Consider the following 14,588-nt stretch of genomic DNA (forward strand, 5'->3'; position numbering starts at 1 on the left):
GTTCTGAAGTAGAGAAGTACCAGGCCCCTAATTGTGCATCATCAAATACTTCCAGAAGCAGATTCCCTAAGCATTCACGTGTTTTGGCATTAGGCAGAACAAATTGTACATACCTAAATGACTGAATCCCTGTACTGGCCAATCCTTTGTTACACTTGTAACAGAGATTTAAAAATAAAGCAAAAAAAAAGAAGAAGAAGAAGAAGAAGAAGAAGAAGAAGAAGAAGAAGAAGAAGAAGAAGAAGAAGAAGAAGAAGAAGAAGAAGAAGAAGAAGAAGAAGAAGAAGAAGAAGAAGAAGAAGAAGAAGAAGAAGAAGAAGAAGAAGAAGAAGAAGAAGAAGAAGAAGAAGAAGAAGAAGAAGAAGAAGAAGAAGAAGTAGTAGTAGTAGTAGTAGTAGTAGTAGTAGTAGTAGTAGTTCAGGAGAACCAATGCACAAAATGACTTTGACCATATATGTAATATTCTATCCCTATAGTCCCTTATCTCTACAATTTGGGCAGAGACATGCAGTTTCTCTTTTCCAGAACCAAGTTTAGTCATTATCATTACCTAGCATGCAGTTTTGTTTTTATTGTTATTCCCATTTATATTATTGTAGTCATTGTGCATATGCCTAGCTTTTCTTGATTTTGCTCAGTTCATTTATTATCAGTTCATTTTAGTCTTCCCATTCTTCATACTCATCATTTCTTAGGCACAATAATATTCTTTTATATTCCTGTTGTAACGATTGGAATGACGCCACCTGCTGGAGACTTACTGTAGAAGAGTTCCGCCTATGAAGTGAAGGTCTTTGAGGGCAAGACCAGGAGTCTTTTCTTTGGCGTGAGGAAGTGACGTTGGGTAGTGGGAGGAAGAAGGAAGAGACTAGCGCTCTGTGTCGGGCTCTTTCCTTTGGACTCTGGTGGAGAGTGGAGCTAGAAATGCGCTCTCCCTTTAATAGATAGGAATCTAGGCCTTTCTCTCTCTCTTTACCAAATTCTTATTCTCCTTAATAAATGCTTAAAAGCCTAACTCTTGCTAAAGCTTATAATTTATTGGCGACCACTCATTAGATATTTTAGACAGTTTAGCTAGAATTTTAGCCCTTAACAATGTATTAGTTTGTTTAGCCATTCTCCAATCAATGTGTATCTATTTGTTTATGGTTTTTATTCTCTCACAAAAGTTGCTTTTAATATTTTCATGTAAATAAAAAAATCCCATCTTTCAATATTTAACTGCCTTGAGGTATGTGCTTAGGAATGGGACCTCCAGGTGAATGGTATGGACATTTTAGTTAGTTTCTAAATAGCTGGAGTAGTGTCTGTACACCATTTATACACACACACACACACACACACACACAGAGTACACCAATAGTGTCTTAGTGTGCCTGTCTTTCCTAGCCCCTATGGCATTGACCATTTCCATCTTTCGTCATCTTTGCCAGTTGGCTGTGTGTTAGGTAAAACATTAAAGTTGTTTAGATTTACATCTCTTTAACAGTCTTTCACACAGTTATTAATAATTTGCAATTCTTGTTTTGAGAACTCTTTTCTCCTATCACTTTGAACATTAGGGATTAGTTCCAAGTTACGTTTTTTTCTTTTTCTTCTTTGGAAAACTTCCTTTGTTGTTCCTCCAAATGAGGAAACTTCCTCTACCAATGCCATAGGCACCTAGAATTTCAGAATAGTATTGCCAGGACACTGAGAGGTTAGGTAAGTGACCCTGTCAGTGAAATCTCATAGAGATTCACCAATGTATCTATCAAACACATCCCATCACAAGGTTACTTAATATCTTTTTGTGTTTTATGTTGAAAGTGCTCCAGTATGTTTATGTGGATTTGGGGGGGGGGGGCAATGCAGGTTAAAGACTTGCCCAGTGTCACACAGCTAGTAAGTGTCAAGTCTCTGAGGTTGGATTTGAACTCAGGTACTCCTGAATCCAGGGCCGGTGCTTTATCCACTGTGCCACCTAGTTGCCCCCTATGTAGAATTTTTAAAGCTCTTATTTTAGAAGGAAATTTGGAAGAGATAAAACATTGAAAGGCATTCATTAATCAGAACTCCTAAGGGAGAAGGTATAGCAACTCAAGGAAGCAATGATGAGTTTACATTTAATGGATTAACTGTTATTTCAGTCATCAGTTTGGTCTCTCAACATGTTATATTCCTAGATGAAGAATTATGCTTGTTTCAGATGTCTCGATCTTGCCAAACAAATTATATCTGAGCCATCTAGGGTTTCTTGTTTAACTTCAACCGAGTACTTGGATTGGGAGAGAGGACTTGTGCTATGCATTTTTTTATTAATGAATAAATAGAAAACATTAGTTTAAAAAAAAGAGAGGCAGGAGATGATTTCAGACCTTCCTGATGGTCCTCTGTCTTTTGTGCTGTGCCACCTCCTATAGATTTGCCACAATTCCTTATTTATCATGTATGTCACTTAACTTTATCAAAAATATTTGCTATAGACATTTCTTTCCAAGCAGTTTCTTTTTTTATCCTAGTTGTATTAATTTTGTTAATGGGGGAAAAAAAAAACCTTCCAATTTTATGTAATCGTTATATTTTGTGCTTTTTTATATGGTGGTTTTTTCCCATCTCTTTTGTTTTTTGTGATCTTTTCTATCTCTTAATTGGTTAGGAATTTTTTCCTTAGCCATATTTGTGAAATTATTTCATTGTAATTTTTTTATGTTATGACCTTTTATATTCTGGTCACATATATCCATCTTGAGCTTAGTATGGCATCTGGGGAGAGGCAGTGTGTCATACTAACTAGAGACCTGATCTCTCTCGTCCCCACAGTTCTGTTGGCTATTTCTCAGCTTATCCCGAAAGAATGACAGTAACGTTCTCAGTCTTTGTAAGTCCTGGTTAATGCTGGGAAATGCAGGCTCTGTTTTGATGACTTGGACCTTTAAAATTATTTTCTTCTTTTTTGGTCAAATGCTGGTTACTTAAGTACTGAATTCAGGGCTGTGACCCCATCATTGTGGTCCTACTCACTCCTTCACTTCAGTGGTTTATGCCACTGATCTTTTGCCTTCTCTTCCTGTTTCTACACTTAATCCATGTGTTCTCATAAATCCTTCACAGAGTCCAAACAGTATACAGGAGTTCTTCCTCTAGGTCTCTAGCCTTTACAGTATGGCACACAGGCTCTGTATATGCTATCTGTTGCTCTTATTACATAACTATCTTGCCCCACTTTTCTGTCATTACATCTCTTTGATTACAACTTGTTTATAATTCATGAAAATTATAATGAGAATGTTAATATCATTTAGTTTCTCCAGTAGTATGCCAACAAAAGATTTTTGGACAAAAATCTCATATTTGTAGTACTGGTCATATAATCTAAAATTTTAGATGAATAATCAAGGGTGCTTTTCATCACTTTTATTTTATGGACCCCTTCTCAAAATATTTGCTGCCTACATTCACAATTTTAAAAATTAAATGTTATTTTTCAATCAAAACTCTTACTTCTCGGGGCAGCTAGATGACGCAGTGGATAGAGCACCAGCCCTGGATTCAGGAGTACCTGAGTTCAAATCCGGCCTCAGACACTTAACACTTACTAGCTGTGTGACCCTGGGCAAGTCACTTAACCCCAATTGCCCCTCAAAAAAAAAAACCAAACAAAAACAAAACAAACAAAAAAATCTTACTTCTCCCCTTCTTTGTGAAAATGTGAAAAAATTCCTGTTATAAACATGTATTGTTGAGCAAAACAAATTTCCACATTGACCATTGGCCATGGCAAAAAAAAAAAAAAGACACAATCTCCATCTGAGTCCATCAACTCTTCATCCAAGGTGGATAGCCTGTTTCATTATGAGTCTTCTGGAATCATGGTTTGCCATTGAATTGATCAGAATTCCCAAGACTTTCAAAGGTGTCTTTACAGTATTATTATTATATAAATTGTTCTCCTGGTTCTGTTCACTTCAATCATTCAACTAGTAAACATTTATTAATTCCCCCTATGTATTGGGCATTTTGCTAAGTGCTGAGTATACAAAGAAAGGCAAAAGATAGTTCCTACTTTCTCTGCATCATGTAAGGGCCAAATTTAGTATGGGGAGAGTTAATTGGGTGGCTCACCGTAATATTGGGGTAAGAAAAGAGATTAACATCCTCTTTTCAAAAAAAACCAAAACAGTTTTTGTTAATGGGAATTAGACTCTAAATCTCTGGGACAATTAGGAAATGGCTGAACATGTGATGTTAATGTAAAGGAATACTATTACTGTGCTGGAAGAAATGATGGAGACAAGTCAGGTGGTCTTTGGCATCCGGAAGCTGGCGGGCTTTTATCTGTAGAACTGCCTGTTAGTTCTGTCAATCAGGGCTGCCAGCCAATTAGCTTGGGGCTGTGTGTGTGGACGACCCTGTTTCCTGTGGGAGACCACCTGACTTGTCCTCACCAGGCTTCTCATCATGGCAGGGCTTCCCCACAGTCTTTCTCCAGCAGGGGGCGGTATTCCCATTCTCACAATCACTTTATACAAGTCTTTTCAGATTTCTTTGAAATTGTCTCCATCATTTCTTCCAGCACAGTAATAGTATTCCATAACATTAACATCACATGTTCAGCCATTTCCTAACTGAATATCACTCCCTCATTTTCCAGTTTTTTGCAAAAAGAACTTCATTTTTGTTCACCTAGGTCCTTTGCTTCTTTCTTCAATCTCTCTGGGGTATAGACCTAGTAGTGGAATCACTGGGGTCAAAGGTTATAGCACAGTTTAATAGCTTTTTGGAGGGCATAGTTACAAATTGCTTTCCAGAATGACTAGGTCCATTCATAGTTCAATCAGCAGTGCATTAATGTACCTTTTCTCCCACAGCTCCTCCAGTATTTGCATTTATCCTTTTTGGTCAACTTTGTACATTTGATGGTTATGAGGTGGAATCCTAGAGTTGCATTAATTTGCATTTCTCTTATTATTGGTGATTTGGAGCATTTTTTATGCCATGTCCTATTCTAATTGCTTTAAAATTTCTACCTATCCTTTAGACCTAGCTCAAATACCTTTCATGATGCCATCAGTTAGAAATTATTATTCTTAGACTTCACATAAGAATTCTTCTCTTTCTCCTTCTCTTCTTCCTCTCCTCCCTTTCTCCTCTTCTATCCCTTATTTCAGGAGTTCTTAATCTGGAGTTCATGGTCCCCCAAGGGTTCCCTGATAGGTTTCAGGGAGTCCTTTATGTTCATTGACCTCTAATCTAAATTTAGCATTTCCTTCAGTTATTTAAAACATTCTGAGGTATCCATAGGCTTTATCAGATTGCCACATGGGTCCAAGACACAAAAAAAGAATTGGAACTCTTGTTCGGTGTTAAATTATCTTCCTGATTGAACAGGCAAGGTTCGTGAGAGCAATAACAATGGTTTATTTAATCTTTGTAGTTTCTTCCTCAGAGCCCAGAACAAGGCCTTACAGAAAAGTGTTTATTGAATTGAACAGAACACCACCTTATTTATTTTTATTTATTTTTAAATTTATTTTTACAGTATAATAGAGGAAGCACTAAACACAATGAGAAATGTATCACACTAATACAGAAAGAAAACATTTGTGATTACAGACATTCTCAAACAATAAGGATACATCAAAAATATGACTTTTCTTAGAGTAGGACTAAAGCTCAGATATCACAGTTTCATTCTGATGACACATTTTCTTTCTCGAAAACTGCCTGGAAAGAGTTTTTCTTACCAGAGTGAGAAACCAAATATTTCTCACATGGTGTGAAAGCTTATTCAATCCAATTAAGTATTTCCTGTATCTGTAGCACTCTTAGGCCCTGTGGAAAGTAAAAAAGAAGTATTCCACCATTCCTAGCCTCAAGAAGCTTATACTCTAGGTAGGGGAAACTAGACAACATAAGCGTAATCAGTTTGTGAATTATAAAGCACTACATGCAGGACCCTCAGTTTAGAACTAAGAGGAACCTAAGAGGTCATCTCATCCAACCCTCTTATTTTATAGATGAGGAAACTGAGACCTGGACAAATTAAATTACTTTCCCAAGATCACACAGGCAGAACTAGGTTTTGAACCAAGAATTACAAAATTTGGAGGTTAAATGAGATTGCTCAGGCCATTTAGTTCAACCCTCTGACTTGAAGTCCAGTTTTCTTTCCTTGGTACCATGCTGCTTTCTAATTCCAGTATTAAAATTTCCTATTATTAAAAAGGTAAGTGTGAGGGAAAACAATCCTCTTCTCAGTAATTCTCAGGAACTCAGCAGCAATGTGACAAAGGCTCTTTTATTTCCTTCTCATGAGAAGCAGGCATCCTAGTGTGCAGCTAGTGGGTGCAAAGAAAGGGGGCTCGAAGGCCCTGTTTTAAACCCTAGTTCCCAATACAAATGGACCCTCCCCTTTTTCATCATTGGTCCGATTACTCAAGGGTTACAATCTATGGGCAAAAACTAGCTAATCAGAATGCAGTATTTCCATCCCTAATCAGTTCTTCCTTATATGGGCATAACTCAGGAGCCCACCTTATTGAGACCAGGGCTCCTTGAACCATGTTATTTTGTTAGCCAGAGAGGGAGGAGGAGATCTGAGACCTTTGTCCTAAAAACAGGTCAGGAAGAGTATGATTGACTGTTATATCCTCATTGAGAGGAGACAACTACCCATTTTCTCACAGTAAGCAATGATAGAAAATATTATGGCAAGTGTTAAATGAGCGGTAAGACAACTATAGAAGGAGAGTTACACTGATGTAACAAAATTCCACCTTCATCTGGAGATCTTTTTCTATCCCTTTTCTTCTCCCTCTCTCACTGCTGATTATGAAATTATCTTGTTCTTCCATTATGAAAGTTCATATATGTAAACATATTTTAAAATTTTAATTCTTTTCACTTAAAGATCTGTTTTTTCTGCCTTCCATTCTTCCCCATTGAAAACAAAAAGAAAAACAAAATCCTTGTAATAAATATGCATAAACCAGCAAAACAAATTCCTCCATTGCCTTGTCCAGTGAATATGTTTCATTCTGTATCCTGAGTCTTATCATCTCTCTTTTGAAGGTGGGCAGCATGCTTCATCATGAGCTCTCTGGAGTCATGGTCGGCCATTGTGTTGATTGCAGTTCTATAATATTTCCATTTGGAAATATTTGTATATCTTTTGTATGTAGTTTTTTTATATGTTATCTCCTTCATTAAAATGAGCTCCTTGAAGGTAGGGACTGTTATTTTACCTATCTTTGTAAATTCAGTACTTATTATAGTGCCTAGAAATCAGTCAGTCAGCAGTCAGCCAAGAAGTATTCATGTGCTTATTGTGTGCCTGACACTGTGCTAAGTTCTGGAACTACAAAGAAGCAGAATCAAAGTCCTTGCCCTCAAGGAGCTTACATTCTAACAGGGAATGACAACACTGTAAAGGGAGCTGAAAAGGGGAGGGGAAGGATAAAATATCCTATGAGGGATCATGGTGGAGAAAGTCCTTTGCAAATGACTCAGTAGTGTTGCATGGAGAGGGCTAAGACGTGGTTGGCCTGCGCCTCCTCCTTAAATGAAAGGTTCTGACAGAAACCAGCTAATCAGAAGGTAAAGCCTCAGGGGAAAGAATATGTCCAATGGAAGTAGTCCTGGAATGAAGTGAATTTCCTGAGGGAAGAGTTTTTTGTTGTGGGAGAAAATGTCCTGGGGAAATGAGAGGAATGAAATCACAATGTAAACATTTAATCAATGCTTGTTAACTTAATGAAGAAAAAAAATTAAATGTATTCTGTATGTCTTCATATAACTATCCTTAGAGCTCATAGTTTCTTATTCATTGAAAAGCACTGTCAATTGCCTTCTCCTGGCTGTGGTAGAAAGAGAGGACAGAGTTAGTCAAATCTCTTTACTATTGGCAAAATACTTTCTCTTTTTCTTTCTAGGAAAAAAAAAGAATCCTAATGAGTTAACAGGGCACTTTAGCTTACATCATAAGAACATGTGTACTCTAGCTCCAGTTATCATAAAGTGTATGATAAAACTACTCTCCTCCTGATTTCTATCATGAGGGAGGAATTTCCTTGATTAAAGTGCCTTTCTGATCAGCAAAAAGTAGGTGAGCACTTACTGTGTGCAAAGGACTGCACTAGGATCTGTGGAGAGAATAAAAAGATGGATACGACATGATTTCTATTCTTTAAGAGCTTGCTTTGTTTTGGGGAGATAGGACTAATATATATGAAATATTAAAATGTAGAGTTGTTTAAATAAGATCTGGAAGACCATGTTCAAGATTATATAGGCAGGTGAGGTAACTGAGGATCAAAGATGCTTTGACTTACCCAAGATTACATGGTAATTATAGGCAGAAATTAAAAGTAGATCCAGTGTATGTTGACTGCTAATTCAAGGCTCCTTAAACCATATGAGATGACTTCTTACTGGTAAAATAGGTATATAATGGGTATCATTGCTTGTCTTCTCAATGGATGGGAAGGAGAGAATTTGGAACTCAGTTTCAAAGTGTATGTTTAATTAAAAAAACAACCATGAGACCTTATCAGAGTATTAATTTTTCCCTTTCCCTGGCTCATGTACTAAGGTGCTATTATACATTTAGGGATAGTAATTCTCATTCACTTGAAATCATCAAGAAAAGCATTATAGAAGAAGTCGTACTTAACCTGGGACCTTAAAGGATGTATAGGGTTTGGCTAGATGGAGGCAAAGTGTTCCAGGGAATGCTAATAATAGTAAGTAGAATAGGAATTAACATGGTATATTCAAGGAACAGAGAGACCAGCAGCCTGGACCAGTAGGAACTTAGTAAAGTTTAAAGATGAATAAGTTTGGACAGGTAGTGTGAGGTCAGATGATGGAGGGCACTGAAAACCAAGTGGATGAGCGTAGCCTTGATGTAAATTGTGAGCTGTTACTACAGGTTCTATAGCTGGAAAATGCCAATAAAAGGATTTAAGAAAGGGATGGTAGTATTTAGGGATAAAGTGCTGGATTCGGAGTGGGGGCAACTGGTCTGGCATCCCAGGTATGCCACTTACTATCCTCCTGTATGATCTTGGGTTCTTTAGGTGTTTGCACTAGATGACCTCTAAAATCTCTTCTAACTCTAAATAGATGGTCATGTAATTGGAAATAGGAAATATTAAAGACAAGAAGGTCATCCAGGAAGCTCTTAGAGTTATTAGGAAATGAGGAAATAAGCTCTTGGACTAAAGTCATGACATTGGGAATAGAGATAGATAGTTGGATAGGAGAAACAGAAAAAAATATCTCTTGTATCTGATAACTAACTGGATATGGCAGATGAAAGAAAGGCGGCCACTGGGTTTCAAACTGGATGTGCTATTGCCATTTACAGAGATGAGGGAGAGCAAGGATGCAGGTAATGAGTTTGTCTTTGGACATGTGGAGTTTGAGTGCTGGTGAAATGTCCTGTAGATAGAAGGAGCCCACATGTGGGGAAGAACTGGGCAGAATTCTTCAATGTGAAGAACAGTTCTGTGGCATATTGTGGGTTTCAAAATTGTATTTCAGAATAACTTTGTCTTTGGTGCTTCTTTAAGGATGAATTTCTGGGGCAGGAGTCAGTCCTAGAAAGACTGGATTATAATGAAAAACGACTCCTTTAGAAACCATATATTTCATCAAAATTACAGTTTATAGAATTTGGTTCCTTTTGATTCCCTTTTGACTAATTGAAAGTGGAACTTGCCTTTTGGAAATTTTCAAGAAAAAAGATCAGCAACTCTTATAGGAAAATTTGAGTATAATTATACCTGAATGAAAGAAAATTTAAATATATTTCTACCTGAATGATCTTACAAAGATCACTTCCTAACCTTGTGATTGTTGTTTCCTTCTTTTTTTACCTTGGGATTTTTTTTAAAAAACACATCTTAATGTTTTTATAGAATATCTTAAATTATCATGAACTACAAAGTAACTAAAGTAGAATTTTAGCAGCTATTTTAAGGTGTGTGCTTCCTCTTTTAAAAGTGTGTGTGTGTGTGTGTGTGTGTGTGTGTGTGTGTGTAAACAGATACTCTGTAATAATTATACTTAATTACTGAAACACATTTTTTTTCCTAAAAAGGGAGTCTATGTCTTTTTACACTTAATTTGAAAATGAAAAAATCTACTTATTCTATCAGCTAACTTCATTGACTTATTGTTTTAATTTTACTATTTTGTTGATATTTTATATGTTTAAATGCTCAGATTAAATTGGAAGCAAGAGCATAAGCAAAATGTGCATATAAGTTTTGTTCAGTACCTGTTATAATATCATATGCAATTAGGTACTTAGTAAATCATATCTCTCATTTTTATTATCACCCTTTCTTTTGATTTTACTATAGTATCTTCTCTGGGATAGTTTCCCAACTTGCCTTCCTGGGTTGGGCACCCAGGGGCAACTGCTGCTAGGGTTTTAGGAGTACCCTTTGGAGCTGCCCTTCTAGAATTATAGCTCATGAACTCCTACTGCTGTATTCCCCTTAACAATCAGCCAGTTGACATTTAACTCTTTAAAAAGGCATTTACTCAGGGGGCAGCTAGGTGGTACAGTGGATAAAGCACCAGCCCTGGATTCAGTACCTAAGTTCAAATCCAACCTCAGACACTTGATACTTACTAGCTATGTGACCCTGGGCAAGTCATTTAACCCTCATTGCCCCCACCCCCAAAAGGCATTTACTCAGATGGCAGAGTAAAAATAATAGCTGAAAAACGTTCCCCTCATAAACCTGGGGCACAATCTCCCACAAATAAATACCATGTCCATGGAAAGAGTGGGTTTAAATTTAGAGTACAGTGGCACATGTGTGAAATGCAAGTGTGATGAAAGCTACTCAGAGCTCTTGGTTCTGCAAGGCCTGGAAGTCCTTTCTTTTCACAGAGTCCTTTTATACTTGCCTTTACATAGCTCATCTCTGCTGGTTCCTAGAAGGCTGCTCCTCTCCACCGCTCACCTCCCAATTGCTAGAATGGGTCCTCTCTCGAGGCCTTAGCCATCTCTAAAAGTCTGTTTCTTGAAGCTGTTTCTAATCTGTATTTCTAGCTATGTCTGCCTGTCGTATCTTTCTCTGTTCCTTTTATTATAGCTTGAAATCTCTCCAATCAGTGAACTCCCAAAGAGCTGGCAGAGCTGTCTTCCTCTGGGCAAGTCTCTGCTAGACACCACAGAAAGGTGGGGAACAAAAAGATTTTTCCAGCAGGCTTCTCTTCCACAAAGTGCTCTGGACCCTGTACTGCCTGCACTTCCTGGATTTAGCTATTTAAAGCCCCCAGAGGTGTGGCTAATATGTTTACTGAGTCAGTTCAGGTGTACCCACTCATTTCCTCAAAGGACTTGCTTATAACCTCATAAAGGAATAGTCACAATTTTACAGTTAGTTTAAAACCTTCCCATAGTCGAACTGAATCATCTGTCATTAAATCCTGTGACAGAAGAGGAGGAAAAAAAGAAAATCACATCCCTCTTTCTTTGCACTAGTGCTAACATCACAAATGGTTCAAATAGCTTTAATTGTGTTCGTGACAATACAGAAGTGAATGGTCTTTTGTACTAGTTATACATCATAAAAACTTCTCATCTTTGGTCTCTTGGTATAATTTTTTTATAGCATTCTAATAATACCCTGGTGAAGTAGGTGGTACAAGAGTGGGAATAATTGAAAGTGTGCTGAACTTGAACATCACCTTAATTCAACACATATGGGGCAACATTATGCTAGGCACTAGGGCATCAAAAAGTAAAAAATGAAATATTTCTTGTAGACCCTCAAGGACCTCATGTTCTCCTAAAGGAGAAGGAAGGAAAATCACATGCTTCATCTCTTGCACTAGTGTGAAAAACATTATGAATGTTTCAAATGGCTTTCACTGTGCCATAGACAAGTCACTTAAAGTGACTTAGAAAGTTAATTCCAAAACTTTAGTTTTCACATCTATAAAAATAGGAATTATAATTCATATAGAATCTACTACACTGGATTGTTGCAAGGTTACAGTGAAATAATTTTAAAGCGTTGCAGAAATGTTCGCTACTACCATCAGCATCAGCATCATTACCACCACCATCATTTGACATATGAAAAAAACAAAGGCAAGATGTTTAGATGCAGCAAGGTAAAGGCATTGGGCATTTGGGCATCTTTACTATTTCCTTGCAGTTCTTGTCTCCACTTTTCTCCCCAGTCTATTGGGAAGATAGTGACTTTTGGACATTTTTTTGAGGTTCCACATTTCCTTGTGTTTTACCCATCCAGAAATAATCTATGCACATTAACTCAGTTGTGTTAAATTATACAGCAGGGGGCAAAAATACTTTAATCAGACCTTAAAGAAAATTGAGGTTGCAAATGAGACATCTAATTTTTCATATTGAAAATATGACCCATAGTAGTTTTTCAAGTTACTTGATACTTACTGTCATTTTAGTGAACTAGAGTATCAGGATTCTTCATTTGCCCATCACAGCTCCTTTTTCTACCCCTGTTTTGCATTCTGGTGAAAAATCTATGCTGGCTGACTGACATAGAAACTAATTTCATGAGTCATGAGTGTACAAATGACATCTTTTTTGTCCTACTTCTGGTAATCCTAATTGAAGATGTACAAAATTAAAGACTCCTACTTACCAGTGAGAGAATAAAATTATCCCCAGCATGCAAAAAAAAGAAAAAAACATACCAAAAAACACAACCTCTCATTTCTCCCCCCACCCCAGAATTAAAGTCGTTTTTAATTTAGTGCTAGAGAATGTGACTGAGAGGAAAGTGAAAGACCTAGCTCTCAGGGAGGAAAAGCCTAGAAACATTTTCCTCCCAGAACCAGAGGGAAGGCAAAGCTTTTACTGAGGATAGATTGGGTGGGTGGAGGGACCCGAAACTGGAAAGTTACAGTTTTAGGGTGGGGATACCAAAACAGTTGGTATTCCATTTCCTGAGCTCTGGGGTCGAAGGCTACAGCCCTTGGTATGATAATCTCGTCCTCTGGGATTATCTCTGTCTCCTGGCTCCAGCCAGGTAGTAACCCCTCTTTTCTGTCATGATTTTCTCACAGCCTTTAAGGTAGGTATTATCCCCATTTTACAGATGAGGAACATCTTGCGACTACCCTCCCTTTTCTCCCCTTTACTCTCCCCAAGCCCTGGACTGGCTGCTTGGCTTATAGCTAAAGCCGGTACCCCCTGCTTTTCATTGCTTCAGCTGTTGCTGCTAAATTCTACTCCTGGCACTGCTGTTCTTTTTTTTTTTTCTTTTTTTTCTTTTATTTTTTTTTTTTTTTTGGTGAGGCAGTTGGGGTTAAGTGACTTGCCTAGAGTCACACAGCTAGTAATTGTTAAGTGTCTGAGGCTGGATTTGAACTCAGGTCCTCCTGAATCCAGGGCCTGTGCTTTATCCACTGCACCACCTAGCTGCCCCAGCACTGCTGTTCTTACCTCTCTGCTGATGTCATGTTCCTGAAAGCCTCTTGGAAAGAGAGAGGATTGGGAGCATTAAGGAACAGAATCTTAATTTTGAAATATTCAGCTCTTTATTCTGAAACACTGGTTTGAAATAAAGTTTTGTGATTAAAAAATCCCAAATATACATATTCTTGAGTGAGTATCCAGGATTAGAAAAAGATACATTTCAAAGCAGATATATTAACATTTTTTACATTGAAAATATACAAGATGTACATATTTGCCGCAAATTTATTAGAAAGAAAGGAAGATGTACCTGGAAGGGAACTCAGATTAAATAATTTTTGCTTTTTTAAAAAAAATTGATTTGTTTCTCTTCTCTTAAATACAAATTTTCTGGTTATTTTACATGGTGACTTGGTTTTTGTTGTTATTGTTGATGATGATGGTCATTAGACTTATAACATCTTTTTTAAAAAGAAAACAAAATATTTCTTAACACAAAATCAGGGATTAGTCCACCTAGGGCAATTAATTCTTTCAGTGATCTCATATAGCCAATTTAATCAATCTTCTGACTTTTTACATGTTACTGATAAGGCATATTAATTCTTAGTCTTCATTAATACAAAAACATAGTTGGCAGTAGTAGAGGGATTCTGTTCTACAGATATTATTTCTCATTTACAAAGTAGAATTTTTAATTATTATAGTTCATTTGAAGGTTTCATATTGTTTCTATGAGATATAAAACTCATTTCTTTATTCCAAAGTTAAAAGTCTATACATGTGAGATAATAGTTATCTTAAAAAGAAATTACTATTTCTTACTACAATTTCATCAGTGTCTATTTACATAAATGTCTTTATAGTAAGAGTTTAAATTTTATAAATGACAGTCATCAGTAATTGTTATACAGGAACTTTCATATTAAAATAAGTCCATGCAAATGGAATTCCATTTTATTATTTTATTACAAGGTAGGTGATCAATTAACACATACTGGACAAGACATATAACCTTTCAATGCCTCAAGCAATTCCCTAGAACTTACTTACTGAGTTACAAGTGGACTTTAGGTGAAGGGATTTCCTACACCTAAACACTTGGAACAACTGGAGTTCCTCACAATAGGGAAATCATGGATCCTTGGAGATAATGATATAATTTACTTTAATACAACAT

General features: G+C 36.9%; 1 protein-coding gene across 1 annotated transcript in view; it reads left to right on the forward strand.

Annotated features, from left to right (window-relative positions):
- Window positions 1-14,588, forward strand: part of UBAC2 (UBA domain containing 2) — a 271,053-nt gene that overhangs the window by 101,964 nt on the left and 154,501 nt on the right. The window lies entirely within an intron of this gene.

Source organism: Dromiciops gliroides, chromosome 3, assembly GCF_019393635.1.
Source record: "Dromiciops gliroides isolate mDroGli1 chromosome 3, mDroGli1.pri, whole genome shotgun sequence".
Taxonomy (NCBI): Eukaryota; Metazoa; Chordata; class Mammalia; order Microbiotheria; family Microbiotheriidae; genus Dromiciops; species Dromiciops gliroides.